Source organism: Tympanuchus pallidicinctus, unplaced genomic scaffold (assembly GCF_026119805.1).
Source record: "Tympanuchus pallidicinctus isolate F22 unplaced genomic scaffold, pur_lepc_1.0 scaffold1, whole genome shotgun sequence".
In the NCBI taxonomy this organism is placed as follows: domain Eukaryota; kingdom Metazoa; phylum Chordata; class Aves; order Galliformes; family Phasianidae; genus Tympanuchus; species Tympanuchus pallidicinctus.
This window is the reverse complement of record NW_026294618.1, coordinates 102,089,880-102,113,255: the sequence shown is the minus strand read 5'-3', so window position 1 is coordinate 102,113,255 and position 23,376 is coordinate 102,089,880. Positions and strand designations below refer to the sequence as shown.

General features: G+C 44.9%; 1 protein-coding gene across 2 annotated transcripts in view; it reads right to left on the bottom strand.

Annotated features, from left to right (window-relative positions):
- MEIS1 (Meis homeobox 1) overlaps positions 1-23,376 on the bottom strand; it is a 93,412-nt gene that overhangs the window by 46,362 nt on the left and 23,674 nt on the right. The gene's annotated exons all lie outside the window — the stretch shown is intronic.

Sequence of the window (23,376 nt, the reverse complement as noted above, 5' to 3'; positions counted from 1 at the left end):
GGCAATTAGGAAAGCATTGATGCTATCGCATCCCCAGGCCGTGTGTGAAGCTGGGTACAACATCTCACTCTGGGAAGAAAAAATTGGGTGAATGCATCTCTCTTGCAATACCAAAATCTCTCCCCAAATTCATAAACAACCAGAAGATTGGCACAGCACTTACTTTAAGTCTTTTCTAGATGTCCAACTTACCCTGCCTTTTTGATGGGACACGGGTAGCTAACTGGCCTCCCCTCTGCCCAGTCTATAGAAATTCATAGTGGGATAAGTAGGTACCAATTTGACATACACTGACATTAACACCCAGCTTTGTGTTGATGCACCGCATCAGTGCAAGGTGTTAAACAACTGATCCAGTATGAATTTCCTCAATGCAGAGAAGGTCTTAGACACATCTCATCACATTAGCAACATGTCTCCAGGAGCACGTAACTGTGCAGCAGCCAGCTTTGGCCTGGGCTGATGGGCTGGCAGTCAGAGCAAAGCAAAAGTTGTAGTGTTCTCAAGTTTGCATGCAATTTTTGTTTCAAACCCTGAAAGCAGTTTATAAGTCCACACAGAAATCCAATCTTTTCACTCTCTGCACGTGGACTAAACTATACAGCCTGGCTTCCAAAAACATCACATTGGTATCAGTGCGGAGCTGTGATGTTATTAAGCAAGTGGTTTCTACACTCTTGGGCAAGAATGATCGAGGAAGTCATCTGAACAGGGCTAAATCAAAACTAATTCTGTTACCAATCAAAAAAAGCCCATCATCAACACAAAAAGAACGCAGGCTGTCAAAATTATGATTTGTTAAATAGCTTTCAGCAGTTAAAACAAGATATTATTAGCATTATATTTTTAGTACCTTCCTGACTGTGACAAATTTCTAACTGTCCTTATGACTTGGGCTGTGTCTTTAATGAGGCGGTAACCTTAAGTAGTTATAGACACAAACAAGACTTTTATGAAGAAATCAGATATCCGATAAATTCTTTGAAAGCTCGGTATGTAAAAAAGGGCTTTTATACAGAGAAGCAATTCACCATATAAAATAATAATTCATAAAAGAAACATGAGCAAAGGAAACAACTCAACAGCATTTAAAATTCCACGGGCTAATCCACTTCTGTCTGAGAGAGGCAAACAAGGAAAAGAAAAGTATTACGCATTCATTGATTAAAAATGAAAAGCTTCTAACCTAATGACACTGCCTTTCACCACCTCCCTACAATTGTGTCCCCCCCCCCCTCCTTATTTTTTTAAAACACACTCTCTCCTCATTTCAAACCCCCTTCAGATTAATTTAGCAGGCATTGCCTCGTGCCTGATGGGAGGAGGACTCATTGATAATTTATGGAAATATCTACTATAATCCAAGGGAGATGACTTTTTTCCAGCTTTGTGCATCAATAGATAATCAAGGCCTTAAAGCAGCCTGAGCTTCCCATTACCTCGGGCAAGAGAATTCCTGAAAGCATGCCTCCGGGGCACCTGAATTATATCCTCCATTAGGAGAGGAAAAGCTTTCTGCATTCCACCTATAACACTCCCCAGAACCTTTCCTGTTTATTTCTGCTGTATGAAAGCAGAAGCATTAGGAACAGGATTTTTTAAGTGAAGACTTATGTAGATACAATGGAGAAACCTTTCAAGCGTGAGCCAGATCACCTCCTTCAATCCCTGGCAGTGACCTATCCCAAATAAAAGGTTTCTGTTACATCATTAGCTCAAGCCAAAAACAGCCTCGGCTTAATGCACAGTTTGTTCTTCCTACTGTTTTTAGGCAAATACTGCTACTTTACTCCCATCTGGGAGGGAAATTACACTGCTGGGTTGTAATCTAAGACAAGATTTTCATTGGAAGCAAATGCTTTCAATCCAGTGTAAATACTGGTGCATGTTCAGAAAAGCCTAAAACAATAAACCCTGGCCCCGTCCGACCCAAGCCAGAGAAAGTGAAAGGGAGGGAGCGGATAACAAAGCACCCGGCTATCCGAAAAGCAAATTCTTCGCTAGACTTTTATAAATTGCTTAACCTCTTCCACTTTTTTCAAATTGAAAATTGATCCCGTAAAGACCAAACCGCGGGGAGAAGTCTAAAGGGTCGATTGTGGATTTTAGCATTTCCATCTCCTTTTGCAACTCGAGACGCTCACCTCCACGAGGTCTCTAGAGATATAGTCTCCCCCTCCCTCACCCCCCTCCCCTCTTTTTAAAGCTTGCTGAACAAACTTGAGGAGCGCTGACCAGCCACACGGTAGCAGCTACGGACCGCATTTGTAAAATGTCAGCAGTGACTTCGTTCCTGAAGTTGACTTCTCCTGCCGCCAAATGAAGGCAAACTGAAAAGGTGGAAATAATCATAGAAATGATGCTAGTCCATAAACAAGCTTACAGCCTCATTAGTATAGCGGGAGGCTCCGCTGGGTGATTTATGCTTGTTTTGCTGATGCCATGAGGAAATGCCATAGGGCAACTTTAGCCAGCTGCTAATGGTTTCTGACAGCTTCTTAGCAACTAGTGCAAGCAACGCCGTAGCGTTTGCTAGTGACAGAAACCGAAAATGTCATATTATCTGCCCATGTGTCACGAAGTCCGTGTGGCAATTAACTAGCAGGCCAGTGACTGAGGGGCCAGAGGCTCTTCAAAATGGCCCGTGGCTATTGGGGGCAGAGCAGGCTCACTGCTCACGTTTGCACTGCACATATGCACGCCGTAACGCGCAAGCCAGGCCTGACCACCGCCATCAGGGCGCGGATGGGCTCAGTCCTTCCAGCTCCTTTGTCTGGAAGGTGCTCCCCATCACCTCTTCCTTAGGCGCTGTCAGCAAGATCGCAGTAATATGCCTCAATACGATGGCTGAAAACGGCGTGTTAATAGGCAGCACCCCATCACCCAACTCTGTGCACCCAGCCGAGGTGCTGGCTGTGTTTCTGCTCTCTCACACAAATGAGCCTGAAAGGATCTCAGGCTAGTGAGGCAGACACGTTGCCTGTCGGCTTGCTGGAAGCACAGCTGCTTGACATGGCAGCCGGACACCGTTGAACAAGCTGAAGAGAACGTTGGCTCCGCACACCCCAAACCATGCGCTATGCGTCAAACTGTCAGACCTTTCAGCGTGGCCATTTGTCCTTTCAAATAATATTTAAGAATTGTTTTTACTAAACCTTATAGGCCACGCTCCAGCGAAAGAGGCCAACCGACATAGAGAGGAATTTGTCCTCCAGTTTGTCCATGGACGATTTGGTGCAGGACCCAAGCCCATCCCCATGCAGCGCGGCAGGTGACCTGTGGCAGCTCCCGGCCCACCAGGCAGCTCGGATTTCAAACACGCTGTCTATTTAAGCACACCCAGGCATTTAGGCCGCGCTATCTTGTTCCTTTCAAGACGGGATAAAGCGGCATTTATCACATTCAGGCCACTGAATGGGCCAAGCTGGCCATGCCAGCGGGGCCTCCTTCCCACGCAGCCACCTCCCGTGCCTCCTGCTCTCCAAAATCTGGAGGCAGAACTACAGGGCAGCTAAGTTAGAGCCTCTCCGTGAGCCATTCATGCTCTCTTTGTCACAGGTGATCTTCTGGAAACCTTTACTGGCAAAATAGGTACTGCTGGAAAGCAATGCTTGTGCTTATACGCCATCGCTGCTGCAGAAATTAGGCAGTGACTGGAAAACTTCTCCCTGGGCTTCATACTGAAAACAGTTCAATGTCATGGCCTGCAGTAGTGGGAGGGCAGGAGGGATGGCATATTCAGGTCTCAGTCCTTTCAATCATGAAGGCTGAAAGGTCAGGTGTCTTCAAAACCCAGCTTTCAAGCACTTGCAGGTGAACTGGCCTGTGCAATAGGGTGGTCTCTTGGATTCCAGGAAAACCACTCACCTGCACCAAGTCAAAAGTGTTCCCCAGGCTTCAAGGGCTTGGGTCTGTCAGGAACAGACAGTAGTGTCCAAATGAAGTGGCCATGCAGTACAATATGGCGCTCACACGGCACTGCCCATAGCCTGGCCCGACCCTAGTCCATCCTGCACCCCCGCACACACTCAACCAGGAAGTAATGCTTCCTGGTGGCTCTTCAGATCATAAACACTTTTCCTTTGGCTCTCAGTGGTGAAGAGCAGAACACTGCTTTCCCACAACAAGCGTTTTCACCAGATATAGCAGGTCATTTTTCACTGCAAGCAGCCCTGTCCTGTGATCAACCTGTGTCTGCAATACAGATATATCATAGAAATGCAAGCCATTCTTACAAAGCCTTCTCCCCACACCTTTGTGGTGAGCACTGAAGATGCAAGATCCATGTCCTCCGAAGGACTCAGCTTGAAGGTTTGCACATACTTTCATATTCAATAAGCTAATACAGTCTAAATATCCATTGCATGAGGGTTATTTGTACTAAGTTTTATAGACCATACTCTAGTGAAAATCTGCACTAGACTAAGATATTTCACAGCACTGAAGCATTGCAACACACTGCCTCAAAGTTCATGGGCTTTTCAGTAGGGTGATTAAAAAAAAATAGATAGTAAAATTTTCTTTAAAAAGCCCTTACATGTTGGAGAAATCCTACATTGCTTAAAACAAATATTGAACCATTCACTGGCCAACCACAGCTCTGTTCCTTTCTCATTTAACCCCTTCAAAAATCCAAGTTGTTTTAGTAACCTTCTCAGTTGCTGGAAAGCAGGATTCATTAAGAACTTTGAGGAGCAACATAATCTACTACAGAGTTGTAAGTGGCAAAATGACTTTCTGTAACCTTTCTTCAATGCTGTATGCTAACTTGGAGTAACTATTACAATCTCTGCACCTTTACAGATATACATCTCCAGTTTGTTGTGTACCCACACATCCACCACACTGACTCTCCACCAAGCAAGAACAGCTTTATGCATGAAGTGCAATTTTCCTCCAAGGTACAAACCACCAACTCCCAGAAAGCAGACCCAGGAATTCAACATGTTTTTTTAGGTAAAACAAGGGCAAGAGTGAAAGGAACACGCCGCAACCTGCTGCTCATGGACTTAAAACAAGAACTGCCATTTCACACCACCACTGAATGGAGTTGGGCAATCAAAGAAGAACATAGAGGTTTTGAGAGTTGTTGTTCTTCTGGGTTTTTTGGGGAGTGGTGATTGTTCAGTCAGCTTGGCACACTCAGCAAGCTTTGAAGCAGTCCCAAAAAGGATTTACAGTGATGGAGGTCTGCTTGTGAATCTGAAGTGTGGGGCTGAAAGGGACAGGTTTATTTTTTCTTATTCCTTTAGGAAAAAGCCTTCTCAAATACACTTAGTAAAAAGTTAATGAGGAACAGCAAGATTGAAAATGAGCACTAGCAAGGAATACTGTTGTGCTTCAGTTTGCACGCATCTCTTAAGGAGATGCACTCCATGTTTCATGCAAGGATTCAGCCCATGACATGAGCAGTAGGAGGCTGTCAGTCACGGATAGTATCCATATTTACAAGATAGTAAAGGAAATAGTTGCAAAAATATCCTACACAAATATTCATAGATGGAGTAACCCGGACCAGAATAAATTACACTCTGGCATTTGACAAATTTTCAAAGTTTTTTCATTGAATCATTGTACTTTGTTCTCTAGAGACAGGAGCACCTTCTTCTAGTAACTCAATCCTCCTTTTTGACTTGAATTCCCTTCAGGCAAACAACGAGCAAATTAGCTGTCTACACAAAGGTTAAGAACAGCATTGATGAATTGGGGGCATAAAAAAAGCCCACAGATTTTACACATTTTCATTTGTTCGGCAGCTTTTTACAGATAAAACTAAGGAAACCTGTTCTTCTGCACAGTGCAGCACTTCTTAATAAGGTTCACAAAACTTCACTATTACGAGCAAGATATTTCTGAAGCTGTACATCTATGTTCCATATGAAATATTAAAGAGAAAGCAGTTCATTGTATGGGAAGCAAACAACTTTCCACTGCCAGCTACAGAAGTTTACTTTAAGCAACTGGAAGTAAATACCCTACAGAAGAAGAAGAGTAGCTGGTTAAATAGAAAAAACATCCTACTCCAACAGAGAAAGAGCTTAAACAATTTGTTGGGCTATTTTGTTTGTTTTTATCTAAAACTAGCATGGAGTCCCAGCCATTCCTCGAAAAAAGTTGCTTTTCAGCCATTCTCTACTTTGTTCAAATAAGGGTCTTTTTGAAACACATTCCCTCACAGGATTGAGCACAAGCAGCTATAAGAAACTCAAAAGCAAAGACCAGACACATACTAGATATAAACTAAGGGACGTATTACCTGTGGAAACAGTTTGTTATAGCTGAGCATTTAAATAGGCTTCCTTCCCTCAAAAAGAGTTATATTGCCCTGGGCCCTGCCTGCATGCTTGCTCCAGAGATGATGCTGTAGATTTCATGTTTTACAACAAGAAAAATGTGCCAAGCCCTTGACGCTATCCAAACCATTGAAAATTAGATTTTTCTACTGGAAAAAAAACATTTCATTGTTTGCTGAAATGAACCAAAACGCTTATGTCTGTTGAGCCAATCTAAAGCATTTTCTTTTAGTCCAATTCCAGACAAGCCAAGGCCAGCCCAAGCTGCAGCGTGCCCTGCAGGAACTGTAGCTCAGATGCTGTTTGCCCCAAATTCTCTTTTGTAGGACCAGATCCCATATGTCACAGGAGACATACGATTGTAACCGACAGGAGAAAAGTAGCTTAGATGTGGCATGGGCAACTTGGGATTTGTGATCTGTCAAGTACACAGTGAACATTTCCAATTGGAAGTTCCCACGTGTTCTGTTTCAAGTGAAAAAGTTCTTGTTTGTAGGTAATGTAATTTCTTCTGCTTCTGTCACCCACAGTTTAAAATAGTAGTAGAACCAATGCAGTCTATTTCCTCTGCCCCAGGAAATCCATCAGGAATATCTGACAATAAAAACTAAACATGATTAAAAGAAACCTGACATTAAGCTTCCCTTTGCATGCCATGGCAGCACCATACACTCCATTTCCCGAAATTCAGTGGTCACTTTGTGGCCATCAATGACAAAAAAATAAGAGAAATAAGAACAAACACCCCTGCTATTTTCCTTTTTGCCTTTTGACAGTAACATCTCAGCTACCATTGCTGGTGCTTCCAAATAGCATCCGTCAGCTCGCACAACATCATAAAGATCCACTTGCATCAGCCAATTGCTCAAGCAAATTCCACCCACTGAAACATCTTAATTGGGCAATTAGTGAAAAGACACCTGGCTTTGAACTTAAGCCACAAATCATTCCTTTATATCTAAAACAAGAGGAAGATAATTTTGATTTGTTTTGCAAGGTTAATCCAAACTACCTTCTGAGAGTCTGCTGGTTCCCAGTGCAGGAGCCCATATCTCACAGTGATGGAAAGGAGGGCAGAAATGAGGGATGGCCCCATGCACCTGGAAGATCCTCTTCCACAGGTGTACTAAAGTCTGATGAGTCAAATAACCATGTGGTTATCATTAGCATTAATAACACTTGCAATCTTGGCTGAAAGGATGGCTTTGGGACTCCCCTCACCCAGTGCCAGCGCTGCCTAGCATGCTCAGGAGCCTCCTTTACTCTCCAAAGACAAAACCCTTTGTTATAGCACACATACAGCCAGTTCAGGAAAACACCTTAATTACAAAACAAGCAGCTGTCTCCATAACAAACCCTTTATGAGGAAAGTGTAGACGGAATGAGTAGCATTTTTCTTATGCTCCTTGCTGCCTGGTGCTCCAAATCCACTCTCTTGTTATTCCAGCAAAGGCCGCCTGCTCTGGAGGGCCTGTGACAATAGCAGTGGCTGCTCCTCTGGAAGGAGGTACAGAAGCCAAAGGGAGATAAGTAGATTTGACAGAGGCAGAGCTCACACCAAATTTTCTTCCACTTGACTGTCCCTCTCCAACACAAAAGGCAAATCTGCTCTGATGAGGTGGTACTGAAAAAGGGTTACAATGGGAAAAACAAACCTGGAGCCAGGCTCTAGGGCTACAGCCTGCAGCTGGCTGTGCTCGGCACAACAGCTGCTGGCAGCAAGCCCATACCTTGCCTGGTCTCAGCTACACAAATTTGTTTTAGCAATCCCCCATTTGGGTCAGTTGGGATAAAATCTCAGTGCATCCAGGTAGGAGGCATGAATCCGCCCTGATAAGAGGCCTGATAACCCTACAAGGCTGTAGGACCTCCTGGAGGAACAGCAAGAGAGGGGAACTCTCAATCATCCTTAGCTGAGCTGCCTTCTTGTTGTGACCCAGGCCTAAGCATCCCCATCAGGCAGCTCAATTCTTCTGAGTTAGCTCATCCTCTTTAGCTCCACCTTAACCTGTTCAAGACACTCCTATGTTCTGTCTTCATAAAATCATAGAATGGCCTGGATTGAAAAGGACCACAATGATCATCCAGCTCCAACCCCCTGCTATGTGCAGGGTGACCAACCATCAGACCAGGCTGCCCAGAGCCACATCCAGCTTGGCCTTGAATGCCTCTAGGGATGGGGCATCCACAGCCTCCTTGGGCACCTGTTCCAGTGTGTCACCATCCTCTGTGTGAAAAACTTCCTCCTAATATCTAACCTAAACCTCCCCTGTCTCCCCCCTGTTTAAAACCATTCCCCCTTGTCCTATCGCTACCCACCCCGTTTCCTGTGACTATCGCAGCGTCTGGTGTTTTGCTGCTTGTCTCACAGTGCAAGATAGAAATATAGTTTAGAGTGGTTTGAGGGGTGTTTTTATTGGTTTGTTTATTGCAAAAGCTAAACAAAAAACAATAAACATCTCAGAAGGCCCCAAACATGCAATGAATGGGAAAGTTAAGTCAGGTCAAGACTTTAACTACCAACGCTAGACAGTTAAAACCTACATTTCACCTACAGGAGCACACAGGCCTCATTTCTACCTCTTCATCTTCCATCACTATACACTCCTTGACATTAGGTACCTCAGTTTACTTGGAATATGCAAACTGATAGGAAGAAAAGAAAAAGTTCCTAGGGCAACCTAGAATTTGAGTATTATTCATGTTGCTACATCTAATGGCATCACCAGCAGGAATCTGTTGTGAGAAGGATGGAGGAAGGGAGGGAGACAAATTGCCATCTCCAGGTGATTTCTCTTTTGAATCCACTCCTGAGCCAACATTCAACCAAAACCTCACACAAAGCTCAAAGCAAAGACAGACCTTAGCAAAAAGCCACACAGTGCCTGAAAACCAAACCAGAACAAAGCTTAAACATCCCCCAAAAACCAAATCAAAAAGCTTCACGAGAGCAAATTCTGTCTGAGGGCACACCACACAGTTGCTGCTCCCATTCCAAAACCAACAACTTCCCTGTGTCCTTTCTGTCCATGTGGAATGAGCTAGGAAGGTTTATAGGCAGTGGCTGTGATGTGAAGGAAAAGACTGACTTTTCAAGTATCCTGTAGTGCTGGGAAGAGAGAAGAATGGAAAGAAAATGGAAGGAGCAACCTGGAAAGGAGAAAGGAAAAACAGGAGACCTTGGCTCAAAGGAGAGTGCTTACCACACCCTTAGCTTTGCCTTCATCTATAGATGTTTGCTTTTATAAATCTTGGAAAAAATGTGGTGCATGAGCTAAGCAGGCCCCTAGGCAGATTTAACTTGGATGACCTGAACTTATTCTGCAGATCACCATAGGTCTCACTGACCTTGGCAGTGACACAAGGACCACATTTTCTCACGGATGAATTGCTTCAGAATAATTCTGCCAATGTATTAGGCATAAATAGCCCTTTATTTAGCACTGGGCAAATACGATCTCTCCTTCTGCCTCTCATCTCCCCAGACAAAATCTATTTATTAGGATAAGGAAAACCCTACCCTCCATCGAGGTCTGGTACACATCTCAAAGGCCAGGCAGAAGCTTGGCTGCTTTGTGCTTATGGCAGTGTATGTTCATACTTTGCCTTCAGCATGATGCAATTGAAAGGTAGCTGGTAAGATCTGTTGCTTTTGATTGGAGCGGTCAGCCTGCATATCTGTGTGTAAATACACAAGTACCCTCAAACTCAGAAGAGAGGGGAAAATGCAGATCAAAAATGGGAATGTTCAGCTTCAGCCACTGAAACAGAAAACACAATCCTCACCTTACAGCACCTAGCTGTAAGGCAGCAAAATGAATCTGCTCCGAGGTAAGCAGAAAGATCATATCTCAGTTTTGCAGAAAATCATCCCATTTGGAAGGAACGCGTACACTTCTTGGAGAAGCGTCATCAAAGTTGGGATGGTACAGACCTTTCCATCCATGAGTTTCACTATTCTGTGCCTCTGGTCACTTGAGGCCACCTCACATTGCTCCTGGGCTCTGCAGATGCCCTGCACGCTTCCTCCCCACTGCGGAGGTGGCTAAAGTGGCTATTACACTCAGTCGGTACTCTAATGCCACCCGACCCTTAATTGCTAAGGAAAAGCAGACTGTAACCACAGAAAGGGCTTTCTGGCCATGGCTAAGGAAGTATCAGTTTTGAGGTCTGAATAATATCCCTGAAAAACATGAATCAGAGTGGTCCTTTCAAGCTGCGCTGTGATTGATAGAGGTAAGCAAAACTACTGCAGAGTAATCTGATGAAGACCAGGATGTTTTTGTAACAGGTACACAGACATTCAGACGCAGACAAAAAAGGAAGAAAATACTTGCAAACTGGCATTCAAATTGCCTTGTGACAGTCAAATAAATCCTAGCAAATACTTATTTCCAGTTACTGCTGCTATGAAAAAGAGCCTCTGTAACAAACTCACTGCAAGCTGAGCAGAAAGGAAACCCAATTTTCCAATTGTTTGTGGACCACTTGCTTCAACCGCACAACTCACAGCTGACCACTTCCAACCTGCAGGCAGGGGCCAGTCTCAAACTGGGTCACTGAGGTTTTGCAGGCACAGAAGTTAGTCTCCAGCCACACACTTGCACTCTACTCCATTGCAATGCTTGAACAACAGCCACCAGTGCCAGAAGTTGGCGATTCTCGTGAGACACGAAAACACTTTCACAAATATCTGCCAATTATCTGAACAGCTACCAACAATGCCAGCCTCTGAACCGCTGCTAATCACACTGCCATTTTCTATGCAAAACAACTTTGAGTTCTGTAATTTATTTGAGCTGCCTGACCAGCTTCACCTGCAGCTCGTGGTTTATGCAAATGAGAAGGGAAGACGGAGGTTTTCAGCTATAACCGCAGGCTCAAGTTCAAAGCTCATCTGAAAACTATTCTTACGTCTACATTATTTAATATCTGTGGAAAAGATTTCAACACAACAACCATATTTACAATGGAAATGATCTAAGCAGCAACCTGAACAAATAAAAACACCCCAGGAGAGGGTCTTGCAGCCACGTGGAAGCTTTCTTTCCTGCTTACCTCTGAGGTTTTCTGCAAGGCTGAAGTTGCATATGAGCGTGCAGGGAGAGGTTCTGCACAGTGCTGCTGTTTCAGTTTGCTCAAAGACAACACAGGTTACTCCATCCCATGGTGCAGACTGGAAGTAGCATGTAGGTAAGGAGGCTGAAGACCCAGAGCCCAACTTTCCAATACCCCACGGTGATCTGTGCAGGTTACAACCCATGAATGGCAAGTAGAATTCCCTGCTTGCACATCCCTGGAAGCACTTCACTTGGCTCCATCCTGGGGATTTCCCTTGAGAGCCATCCCTCCAGATGCCAGATAAAGGCAGTGACAAGGTGCTGACAACGCCTGTGCTGCTGCTGCCAGTCCCCTATCCTCCTTCTGCCCCAGACTCCAGAGCTGGTTCCAGCCCCAGAGTCTGCACTTGGAGCTTTGTAAGGATACCGAGCCCTGAATTCTGTGTTTCTCGAGCACATCAGGAGCACTGCTTGCAATCAGGAGATACATGGGGAAATAGAATCCAAAGGGAATTTGTTTGTCTTTGATATGAAAATACGAGTTCAACACATTCCCCATAGAAATCATAAGAACAACAACAACAAAAATAAAGCAAAAGAAAACCCACCTCATCTGCTAGTGAGGATCGCAACAAATACAACTACAAAACAAAACGGATAAATGAGCCTTTTGGAATGCGTGTTAGCGTGCCTAAATGGACTGAAGGTGAATCTTGTTTGTTAGGGGTGGAAACGGGTTTAACTCCGGTTTTACATTTAAAAGCATCCAAGGGAGGGAGGCGGAGAGCAGTGCCACCAGCTGCAGTGCCCGGTGGACAAAGGACCCCGCGTCCACCAGCACAACAAAGCCACGACCCAGTGGTCTGCATGCTGCCGTTCCTCCCACGTGAACTCATTTCATTTCAAGGTTTCATTCATGGAGTCTTTCATCTCATGAAAGGCCACCACGGTGTTTAGTTGAAAGCTGTGAGATCCACTGCTAACTACGTTCCACGAGCCTGGGTTTTACATTCAAGTCCCCAGCTCCTAGAGGCACACAAAAGCCTTCCACCACAACCCACAAGTGGAGCAACAGTGTCCAGATGGTAAAGGGAGCAGGAAACCTGGCTTTCCAAGAGCTAGGCATGGAGACACAAACACTGCTTCCCAGGACTTATGTTAAATAGATATCTATATTTACACATTTATTCTTATGCCTGTCAACATTTATGCCCAATTCATATTTGCAGTATTGACCAGCAAAGACAAGAGTTTCAGAGGATGATAATGCCAGAACACCGAGGAGCAGCAGAAGAGACAGTGCCACACGCAAATCCAGTGCCCAAAACTACCCCCTGCTCTTCAGCAGCACAAAAAGCTTTACCCGTGCAGAGCATGAAGTTCCTTCCCAAAGAAACAAGGAGCCTGACACAGATGCACCCCTCCTTGCTTGAGGCATTTCAGTTGGGCAGTGATGTTTAGCAACAAACAGTGGCCATAAGCCTTCGCAGAGTGCCTCCACAGGCAATGGAGAGAAATAAGAACTCTCCAGAGGGAAACCTGGGATTGGGATGACTACAGGAACGTGCAGACCACTAGCTTGGAATATTGGTATAGAAAACTTGTGAGCAGCGAGGCTCTCAAGGAAATGCTGGATAACGAGGGCAGGATATGCCTACCTCTGCTTTTAAACGAGATCTGGATGACGGGGCCCCTTCTAAAATTACTCAGGGTGGAAAGGCTGAATTTAGCATCCATCTATTACCTTATCATGAGGATACAACCTCGTGCTTCCTGCCACTGGGAATATGCAGAACTCTACTTCTTATCGTCACATCAGAATTAATGTCTTCTTCCTATTTTCTCTTATTTACAAAAAATGCCCTCCTTGATAAGTAGCCAGCTGAATTTATGTCTTACCAAACTAAATTTAAATGCAAGAAACAGGAAGCTTTTACTTGGAAACTGGAATTCCAAGCACTCGGTGGCAAACAATGAGCTGGGGAGATAAAGATGCAATGGAAATGGTGGGGGACAGACCTGACAAGCTTCCTGCCCACACTGCCTCAAGAGCATGTGTCCCACCGTGATAGGAGCAGCCACACTGCCCGCTTTTATTTTGGTAATTGTATTTGTTCCTGTGAAAACCCCTATAAAAACAAGTCGGAAGAGCAGACAATAGTCAGCCCGCCATCTCTTATAGCCAGATCTTTTACTTAACACTTTAGCACAAGATGCAATCAGCAGATCTTTGTCCATTTATACAATTCTCCCTGCTGCACCGAGGATTGTATTACACTCTCAAGCATGTGCACCAGCCAGATCCCAGCATCAAGCCTTCCCCATCACTTCAGGAGATTGATCTGATACTTGAAAGCACATTTGCTATTATCTACTACAGCCCTTTGGAAATGACATTACACAGATACGGGGGGCAGGCAAATATTGCCGCTCTTTTATTATTCCTGCCATTCACTCGCTTGTAATATCTGAAAAGTTCCCAGGTCAATGGGATTACGTTATCTGCCTCCCCGGGCTTTATCTCCTCCCCGCACCCCACAGGTATCCATGTCAAAACGGGACTCTCCGGCGGGGGGTTTCTTTGCCTCGGGTCAGCCTCAGGTCAAGCTTTTCACCGCTTGCTAATGCGGAGCTTCCCCCCGGCTCTCAAACCCCCCGAGTCCCAAAGCTGGGGGGCCAGGCAGCGCCCACCCCGCGTTCGGAGCGGGTCGATGGCTCTCACCAAACGGAGCTGCTTGGCTGAGGCTGTATCCCCACTCTAAACCTGAAGGATGGGAGCCTTTTAACGAGTTAGGAGAAATTCAGACTATATTTTTGCCTACCGGAGCAAAGATCAATTTTTACTTAGATTGATTTTAAGATTTACATGCAAGAAATGGAGAAAATTGGATCAAATATATACTAAAGCAAATTGTTGACTCCCATGAAAGCCAGTAAAACCAAAACAAATTTCAGAGATCTCATCTACCAGCACCTGAGGTTTGCTTTATTTCATTATTTTGTATACGTTTACGGAGCAGAAATTTGCTCAACTCTCTTCCAGTTTTCTTTCTCTGAAACAATAAGCCTCCCCGCAGAATATTCTGTACTTGCATATTATCACCAGGATGGCATATGGCAAACTAGCAGCAGGCAGTTTATCTTCATCCTCTTTGCAGGCTAAAATTAGCACCGCTTTTGCAAGGCTATATGATGTATTCAGAGTAGTACGATACACCTAATACAACTTCAGCTCTGTCCCTGGCCAATCTCCAGTGGTCAAGTAAATTGATTATTCATTTTAATTGAATATTAATATGGGTAATAGCAAGTTTGCATTTATCAGCTCGTGAGGCGCTTTTAAGCTGAACGCTGCCATTTCACCCACACCAACCACAACAGTAAATAAAATTAATGTACTAGTAACATATAGAATTTCTTTTAATTTGTATGAGGCAATTTTATTTTATATTAAAGCATTATGTATGGAGAGCTGTGCTGCAAAATTGCCTATCTGTGCCTTCTATGTTTTTCAATGATAGGGTATAATGAATCTTGCTGAAGAGATGTACACCCCTGTCACGAGGAACGTGCTCTTCCTGCTCCAGCCTGCATTCCTGCAGATCAGTGTGGTTTGCTTTCTTGGGATTAAATTCAACCAAGTCACCCACTCTGCATCTCCTGACGATGTGGCTACATTGCCTGGAATGCTCCCCTCTCTGCTTCTCAGCCTGGCACATTACGGCCACCTCAGGGGTTTTCTGACAGATGAAATCCACAGCCAGACACTAACACCAGCACCATTCACTAATTCATATTTTGTAGCTGTAATTCCAAGCAACTTAGCACGACGCTATTTCAGAAGGAAATACGAAAGGTCTTGGAAAAGCCACTACACTGCACAAAGCAGGTTATTTTATCAGCTTTCTTGCCAGGTTCACAGAATAAAGAGATATAATAGTGAGAGGAAGTCAACTCAAGCACGTACATGAACAAACATACACAAACTTTTAATACATTTATACATACACAAACTATTTATACATTGACATTCAAGGACTTTGTGGCTCAAGCTGCTTACTGACTGACAAAACAATCCCCTACTTTACCTACAACCTCTTACAGCAACACAGCACAAGATCAGTTCTGTCTGATAGTTACAATGCAATCACGTCATTTATGATTCTGGCTTTTACACAGCTGGTCTCACATGGAATTTGCATGGGTTATTCCAGACAAATACAGAAGAAAAAAAAAAACCAGGAGATGAGCAGTATGCTGCACCAAAATCCTCCCCTGGGTCACGCTCAGTGCCATAGCTAGGTAGTGGGAGGGAGTCAATGAGAGATGCTTTAAAACTGATTGGGGATGGGAAAAGTACAGCACGGACGAAATGCTGCAATCCCGCTGTGGAATCTTCTTTTCCACTCCCTGCTCTGATGTTCCTGTGCTCTAAAAGGAGCTTACACAAAGTTTTAAACCGCAACACTTTCCTTCAGGCACTTCAGCTAATATTGACCGCGTTAATCTTTTCCCTTAATGAAGGCTGTCAACGCAAATGTACGTGGGCTACAGCCCAGGGCACAGGCAGGAACATGGTGCTGGCCTTTCTCTGCAGTAGGAGATCTCAGCAAGGCAAGAGGAGCAACAGAAGCTTCTCCAGCCTACAAGCTTGGCTCTATGACCTCCACCTGCTGTTGAGGCAGAGCTAAGTCATACCTCCTTCCCAGCTCTACACTACCGACTCAGGAATATTTTTAGCCTGCATCCATGTGACGCTAATTGCACTTCGAGAGCTGGGCAAAGAGTTCAGAACCAGGCAGGCTACGTCCATCACCTGCAGCTCTCCCTGAAGACACACTGGGTCTCCTGGCTGGTCTACCCATTCTGCTCTACAAAGGGTGGCACCTGGGACAAGTAGAGCTACCAGAGCCATCTCCTTCCCATAGCACAGCACCAGCCACCCAAAAAGAACAGCAAAGGACTACACAGTAACCAAAAAGTCCACCCCTATTACATTTTTACTTGCTTGTATAATATTTTTTCTTTCCAACACCTCCACGCTATGCTCGGGCAAAGAGCAACCACAAAAAACTGCTTGCAACTTCCACGGGAGGTTTTCGGTGCTCACAATTCATTCATTAATTGAAAAAAGAAAAAAAAAAAAAAAGCCCACATACATCGTTGTGCTTAGAAAAAGTGATGTCAGCATCTTGTAGGGTTGATCCTATTAATTAATCCTTTAAAGAATGCCCCCTCGCCCACAAACATATAATGTAGTGCCAGCTTAATCTTACCTAAAAAAAAAAAAAATACAATGCAATAAGATTACTACTCTGACTCTGCTAACTGTTACAGCCCTGCTTAATCCTGTGTTTCTGTGCTCTAACAAGCTCCTGCGACACTGTATGGAGTTTATCAAAGCAGTTTCTGATACAAAAGGACTTACGTTTTAAACAACATAATTCCACAGTCTTTTGTGCTCTCTCTGCGATATGTTTATCCAATGACTTTCATCCCCAAAGAGCTCAGAGCCTATTGCCTGTTCCCGCTGAAGGTTTCGTTTCAGGCTCCATGCTGGAGCTGGGTTAAAAAAGAAGTTGCAAAAATAGCATCATCGAGGGGCGTTAAGGTGGTGAGACCTGTGGGGCTGGGGCTGCTCCCTCCTGTCCCACCAGGAGCTGGACACCTCTTGCCCACATCCAGACAGCAATCTGCATGGGACCATTCCCAGCTATGGACGCACTGAGTTTCCCACGGAACACGAGAAGAACACTCTGCTCCCTCCCTGTAATTATCAAATCATCCTGAAAATGAGGAAGAATTGACAATCCTCCTTATAGCACGTCGTAAAACAGAGAGGGCTCACGCTCACATGATGTTGTTGGAGCTGCCTGCCAACAAAACTTTACGAAGAGCACAGGAATTCATGTTTGCTGAGATGTTAAAGTTGTAAAAGGGGGAAACTGTATTTTGTTTTCCCACAGCCTAAATGAAGGTGAACCAAGTAAATTTGGCAAAGAGTGCAGAGTCACATGCCATTTCCCACAGCAGCGTGGTATTTTCCTCTGGGAATAAAACATTTTCCTTAAACTACTGTTTATAACTCTTATCAGTTCAGCAGCAATAGAGCCATCAAGTCCAATATCTTGTGGAAAAAAGTCAAGGTCAACAAGTACTTGCATTTTCGTTTATCTTTAGCTGCAATTGCTACTGACATTCAATTGGGTAATAAACATGAGGACTGTCAAATGCTCTCAGCAAACAGGTGATCCAAAAGCTATCACAGGGAAAGAGGCTACTGCCAGGTAATCAAACAATCCTGTTGCAACAATTATGATTGGAGTGTATTCATTTACAGAAGCAATCGCCTGTCAAATTTGAATGAATATTGTCAAAGCTTTCCCATCACCGGGGTAGGAAGGGTGAGGAAATGCAAACTGCAACGACTTTCTAGTTCTTACCAACAGAAGCACGCCAGCATTAGTGAAACACATCCAAAAATGAGTCAATAAAAAAAAATCCAGTAATTATCTTATTTCCTGAATTGAATGTTTTAATAAAATATATTTTCACATAAAATCCGGAGCTGATCACTCCAAGCAGACGGATCTCGTGTCAGTCTCTTGCAGCAGCAATTGCATTGCAGGACAAGCTCTGGCTTCACCCACGATTCATCAGTTTAAAGGCCTGTCTTCCAACCTTAGTCATCTTTTTTTTCCCCCTTGCGCAGCACTTCATGCAAAAGGTAGGAAAAGGTTTTACACCAAGCAGCCAAATGCCGCACCCTGTTGCATCACTAATCCAGAAACAATGCCTGTTTGCAGGTTTGGAGTCACTGCAATAAATTGTTTCACAAAAGTGGAGGCCATCTCAAGAACATGACTTGGCTTTTTTAACCTCTGATGTAAGGAGGCCAATGACGCACACCAGAAGGTTGCTCTCTGCCAGCATCCGATGGCCAAAGACTCAGTTGATGCCAGCAAGACCTGGAGAAGCCAATGGGGATCGGAACAGTGCCCTAAATATGGAAAGCCTGTGGTCTGATTGGGAAGCTCATTTGCTCCAACGAGACTCTGCAACCTACAGGAGTGCACCCAGGATGCATAGGAAAAAAAACCAGATCATATCCAAGTGACCTTCAAACTCAAGCACTGCTGAGAATCGGGTATCTTGGGAACCCATTTCTGCAACCAAAATCCCCTTGTCTGTCCCACCCAAGAAGGAAAACAAGATGCTAGGATGCAGCTCAGGAAGAGATTTAGCAACGTGGCATTCCCCTGTTATCTCACCAGAGGTTTAGTATCCAAGGTCTCATGCTCAGGAACACGCTTGCACCATGCAGTAACACTTCTGCAGCCTGTGCAAGCTGGTGGCATGTTCAGCTGAGGCTCAGGATCACATTCTTACACACGTGTCTAGGTATGCAAAGACTTATGCACGGCCACACAGACGTCCAATGGAATAGGCATTTCTAATTGTAGATTTCTTGCCCCCAGAAAGATAAAAAAGAAGAAAGACAAAAAAAGAAGACTCCAGCAAGTGATTTTTTCTGCTCAGTTACAGGTGGGCTGAGAAGTCCGGAATGCTTGTATTTCCACAGTCACTTTGAAGAGTGAAGTAAGCAGTTCCTTAAGCCATTCTCTCTGCTGAGGATGGCTTCAGACTCCTGTGCCCAGCTTTGTTCCCTGCCTGGCTGAAGCTTTCCCAAACAAAGACTCGAAATCACAGTGAGACGTTTGCCCTGATTGTGAGCTGCTTATTATCTCTGGGGGCTGACCTGAAAAACAAGTCGGTGCTTACGCAGAGATATTCAAGTTTCCCCTAAAAGGCAAATGGGAGGGAGGTTTTTACAAGCAAAATAACTGGGTTTGTGACTCTGCTATCCACGATTTAGGCAAAACAAACAGCATTGCTAAGTATTCCAGTTAGTTTTGCCAAATCAGAAAGAGAAATGCCAGCTACTAACAGGCGTCGGGAGTAAGTGTGAATGGTTAAATACACCCTGGCAGCAGCAATAGACTGATGCTCAGACCATGTATGGCACATAGCACGTCAAGGCAAGGGCTCTCTTGCAGGTCTGCATGGAAGCAGAGCTCTGCCTGGCCACAGCACAGAGCTCAGCACAGCCAAAACGCAGCGAACAGCTGAGTCGGGCTGACGAGACCAGAAAAACACACAGAAGGAAGGAAAAAACAGTTTCACGCCCTCCGGCTTTAGAGCAGAATGATAAATTGACATCGTGTTGTTATGAGCATAATCCTCAGCCACTCAATCACTGTTAAAAAATAAAACACGATTCCACGGAGATAAAAATAATTAATGCCGGTGCTGCTGAAGGATGTGCACCTACACGAAGAGCCTCCAACCCAGAGCCACGGTTCAGGTTTCCTGCTTGCAATTACAGAGCCCGTGTTTGCAGATGCTTTCTTCTTTCTCTTCAATCTCACATCTCACTCCAAGCAAAGAGGCACAGGTGCATGCGCTGGTCTGAAGCAAACCGAGTGCTGCCCACTTGATGGAGAAACAGGAAAGGCAAATGGGACTGCAGAGCCTCCAAGAGAACACCCACACGGACACCACTCCTTTCAAACAAGCCTATTACGCTTAATTTGGGCTTCACAATATCTGAACCCCCAGAAAAAGCGCAGGGAGCAGCCCCTGCTGACTAATGCTCTGTCTTTTCCAATCGAGGGTCACATCCAGCCCAACCGATCGCATGATAATGGCAGCAGAAAAGGTCAATCAAAGACAAGCCGGAGCTCCCACCGCCGGGCTGACCTTCGGAGCTTGTGACAAATTGCTATCAGTCAATGTCAACTAATGACGGCGGCTCTTTGGCTAATCAATTGTTCTAAAAATGATCAAGAAAACTACTCACAGGACAGCTCATTTTCACATCAATGCCTGTGAAGTATGAAAAGCTCATTTTTTGAGTTTTTAATAAGCTCATAAGTAAAGCAGTTACTTGGTAACAGGGGTCACCTTAGTGAAAAGACAGAACCTTTGTCTGCCTTTTACATATTCTTTTATTACCATATTATAGTAAAAATATGCCATGCCATTACTGTGCCAGAGGGCTACATAATAAAGAAGGTAATCCTTCATACATTTTTTGAGATAAATACTTCTGCGTTTTAGGGACCTCTGTTTGGATGTAAATAACCATCCACACACTGCCCCTGTATTTAAATGCAAAGCAATCACAGCTGACACACAGCACAGGTGACGTGCCCACTTATTATTCATGCAAACTCCATGTGACAAAGCTGGTAGCGAGCAGCGCACTGCAAACCCAGCAGCACCACCACGGGATGCTAGGTCCAACAGCAGCTGGTTGGTCCCCAAAGCCCACACCTGATGGGACCACAATTTCACTTGGGCTGCTTCCAGCAGAACTTGGGAACCTGCAAACACCACGAAAGCAAACTCGTGTATTGAATAGCCCTGAAACAACAAATGCTGCTGCATGATGGTCTCGGGTTTGAGAAGTGCAGGTACAGCTCTGATTTGCTTTCCTCCAGCCTGTACAGAGAGCATCCAGTCAAAGCACATCTCGAGGCATCATGCTACAAGACGTCTCCTGAGAAAAAGCCACGTGCATGCAAACAAATAATTTGAGTCACCTGGAGCTACAGAGCACAGCCCCCTTCACCCCTCTCCATTCCTCCCCATGTAGATTCCTACCACTAGCATCTGCAGCTCCAAATAATCAACCCGAAAGCCCACATAACTAAGATCCCCACCTCACTACGGAGGTACTAAAACTTTGGTTTTCATCAGTGAAACTGCAAAGTGGCAGCAGTTTTAGGTTACAGCCTAAGCCCGAATTGCCACGGTAGTTTTTCAAATTAAAATATCTTGCGTGGCCTCGGCCCCTTCTTGAGCCGTCCATGGGCAAGAAATAAAGGAGGCAGGACAACACTTAAGCTCAGCCATAATTGGAAGTATGTGAAAAATGAAGTGTCGGTTCGGTCAATAAAGGGCAAAGGTGAAGGGGAACTGCAGCCCGAGCGCGGAGCGAAATGTGCTCATTAAGGCACCCAATCCGAGGGCTGCTGCCCACCTACCCCATTAGTCATCGGCCATCTGAGCGCTCCCAGGGCCTGTCCTGGTGCTCTGATTACTTTCTTTTACGTGCAAGGGCGAGCGGTGCAAAAATCGCCGCTGGAGCACAACGCAGCTCTCTCGCCCCGCTGCCTGGAGAGCAGTCAAATAAAAATGGGATTGCCGTCTGCCCATAGGTTGCCCCAACTCTTGCAAAAGGCCCCAGAACATTGCAGCCACTGATAGGTTTTGATAAAGAAATATTGCTACTCGCACTTAAAAGAGCAATGATCATGGGAGGTTACAGAACGTTCTGAACTGAGGCTGAGGCCTTCACAAAAAAACTAGAAAAGAGCCTCTTCCCAATACGCTCAAAGGAATAGGATAGCAGCCCTTGAAACTTGTCTGTAATATTATTTTGCATTCCTGTGCTATAACTGTCCACTGCAATGACACAACGCTGGCCTTTTGTGTGAGACACTGTCACTGTCCATGAAATAATACAGCCTGCTGCTCGGTGGCACGAGACCGCCAACCATCTCCCCTGCAGCTAAGTAGGGACTTACACAACAGCTTGGAGCAGCTGGGAGTCATTGCTATCGCTAAGTAAATAAATTTACGCATTAAAAAAGACTTTAAAGTGTTTACAGGAAAGGGAGCCTCTCCTGTTTGCAAAGGTTTTGTTCCATGAATTTTGTACGTGAACATAAAAACACACTCAGTGGGGATTTAAAGCAGTGATACATCAAGTTGAGGAAAAAACCTTCCAGAAAGCCCCCAAAATAGAACTTGCATATAGTCTGGATTAAGGATCAAGCAAAAAAATCTTCACTGAGGGCCCCGAGCTTTGTTGTCCGTGTGCCCCATGTCCTCCATGGACCTGGAGCCCAACACACACATAGGGCAGTGCTCTAAGGCTAAATATATGCTTTTCTTACGCAAGGCAAATATATGGGCATGGCAGTGTGCCTCAACAAATGAGATTCCCCCTGAATCTCAGCTTCTGAGTACTGAGAGCAAACCAAGAGCAAAGCAAGGTTCAACAAGACCACCGCTATTCTTCCCACATCCCTGTTACTCAAAAAAAGACAGAAGACCTTACCCAAGAGGGCAGGTGGCCCAAAGGCAGGCCTGGGACCAGGCACCCACTGGGCAGGATCTGCTTCCCTTAACTTCTTTCTAGAACTGGAGCTGAGAGCTCTAGCTGGCCAGTTCCCCTTGTTCACCATTTCCTAAGGTTTCAACACAACAAGCCCTTCCTCACCAGATGCCTCTTATCAGGAGCTGGCAGCAAACCCAGCCTCAGCAAAACTTACTGCTCAATTTGGGTAAGAGTTTCCACGATGGCTAACGCACACTGACATCCTACCCAAAAGGCACTCCTGTCCAAGACCACAGCACACACCTTGCTGGGAGTAGGCAGTGATGAGAGCAACAAGGCACCAGCTAGGGCTGCACAGCAGACTAATTAAATGCCACATTTAGAAGACAAAGCCTGAAAGTGTTAAAAAGTACAGAAGGAACCAAGGAGCTCCATTTCCAAGTGCCGCAGTGGCTCAGGTACACGCCAAGGTTTGGTACACACATGAACACGCGCACACCCGGCCAACAAAAAAGCAGCCCTACCCAAGCACAAAACTCCCTCTAAACAACCACAGCGCTTGCTTTTGCAGTAACCTTTCACCCCTAGAAAAACACGGGGATTTAAAGTCCATCCCAAAAGTAAGAAGCTCTAATGAACACACTGACACCGCTTCAGCTATGGCATTGTGCACAGCACCACCAGGATATATACGTGCATGTACTTGAAAGAAAAAAGGCCCCTTAGATTTATGTTGCATATCATTTTCCAGTAAAAGTCAGAGGTCAGAAGGTTACCAGTTTCTGCCTCAGCTCTGCAGCAGTTTACTATTCCAGGCCCCATTTTTACTAGGCTATGCTTGCGATGAAGTCAGCAACTTTTCTTTAAACAATAAAGTGTCTCAAATACTTAAGAT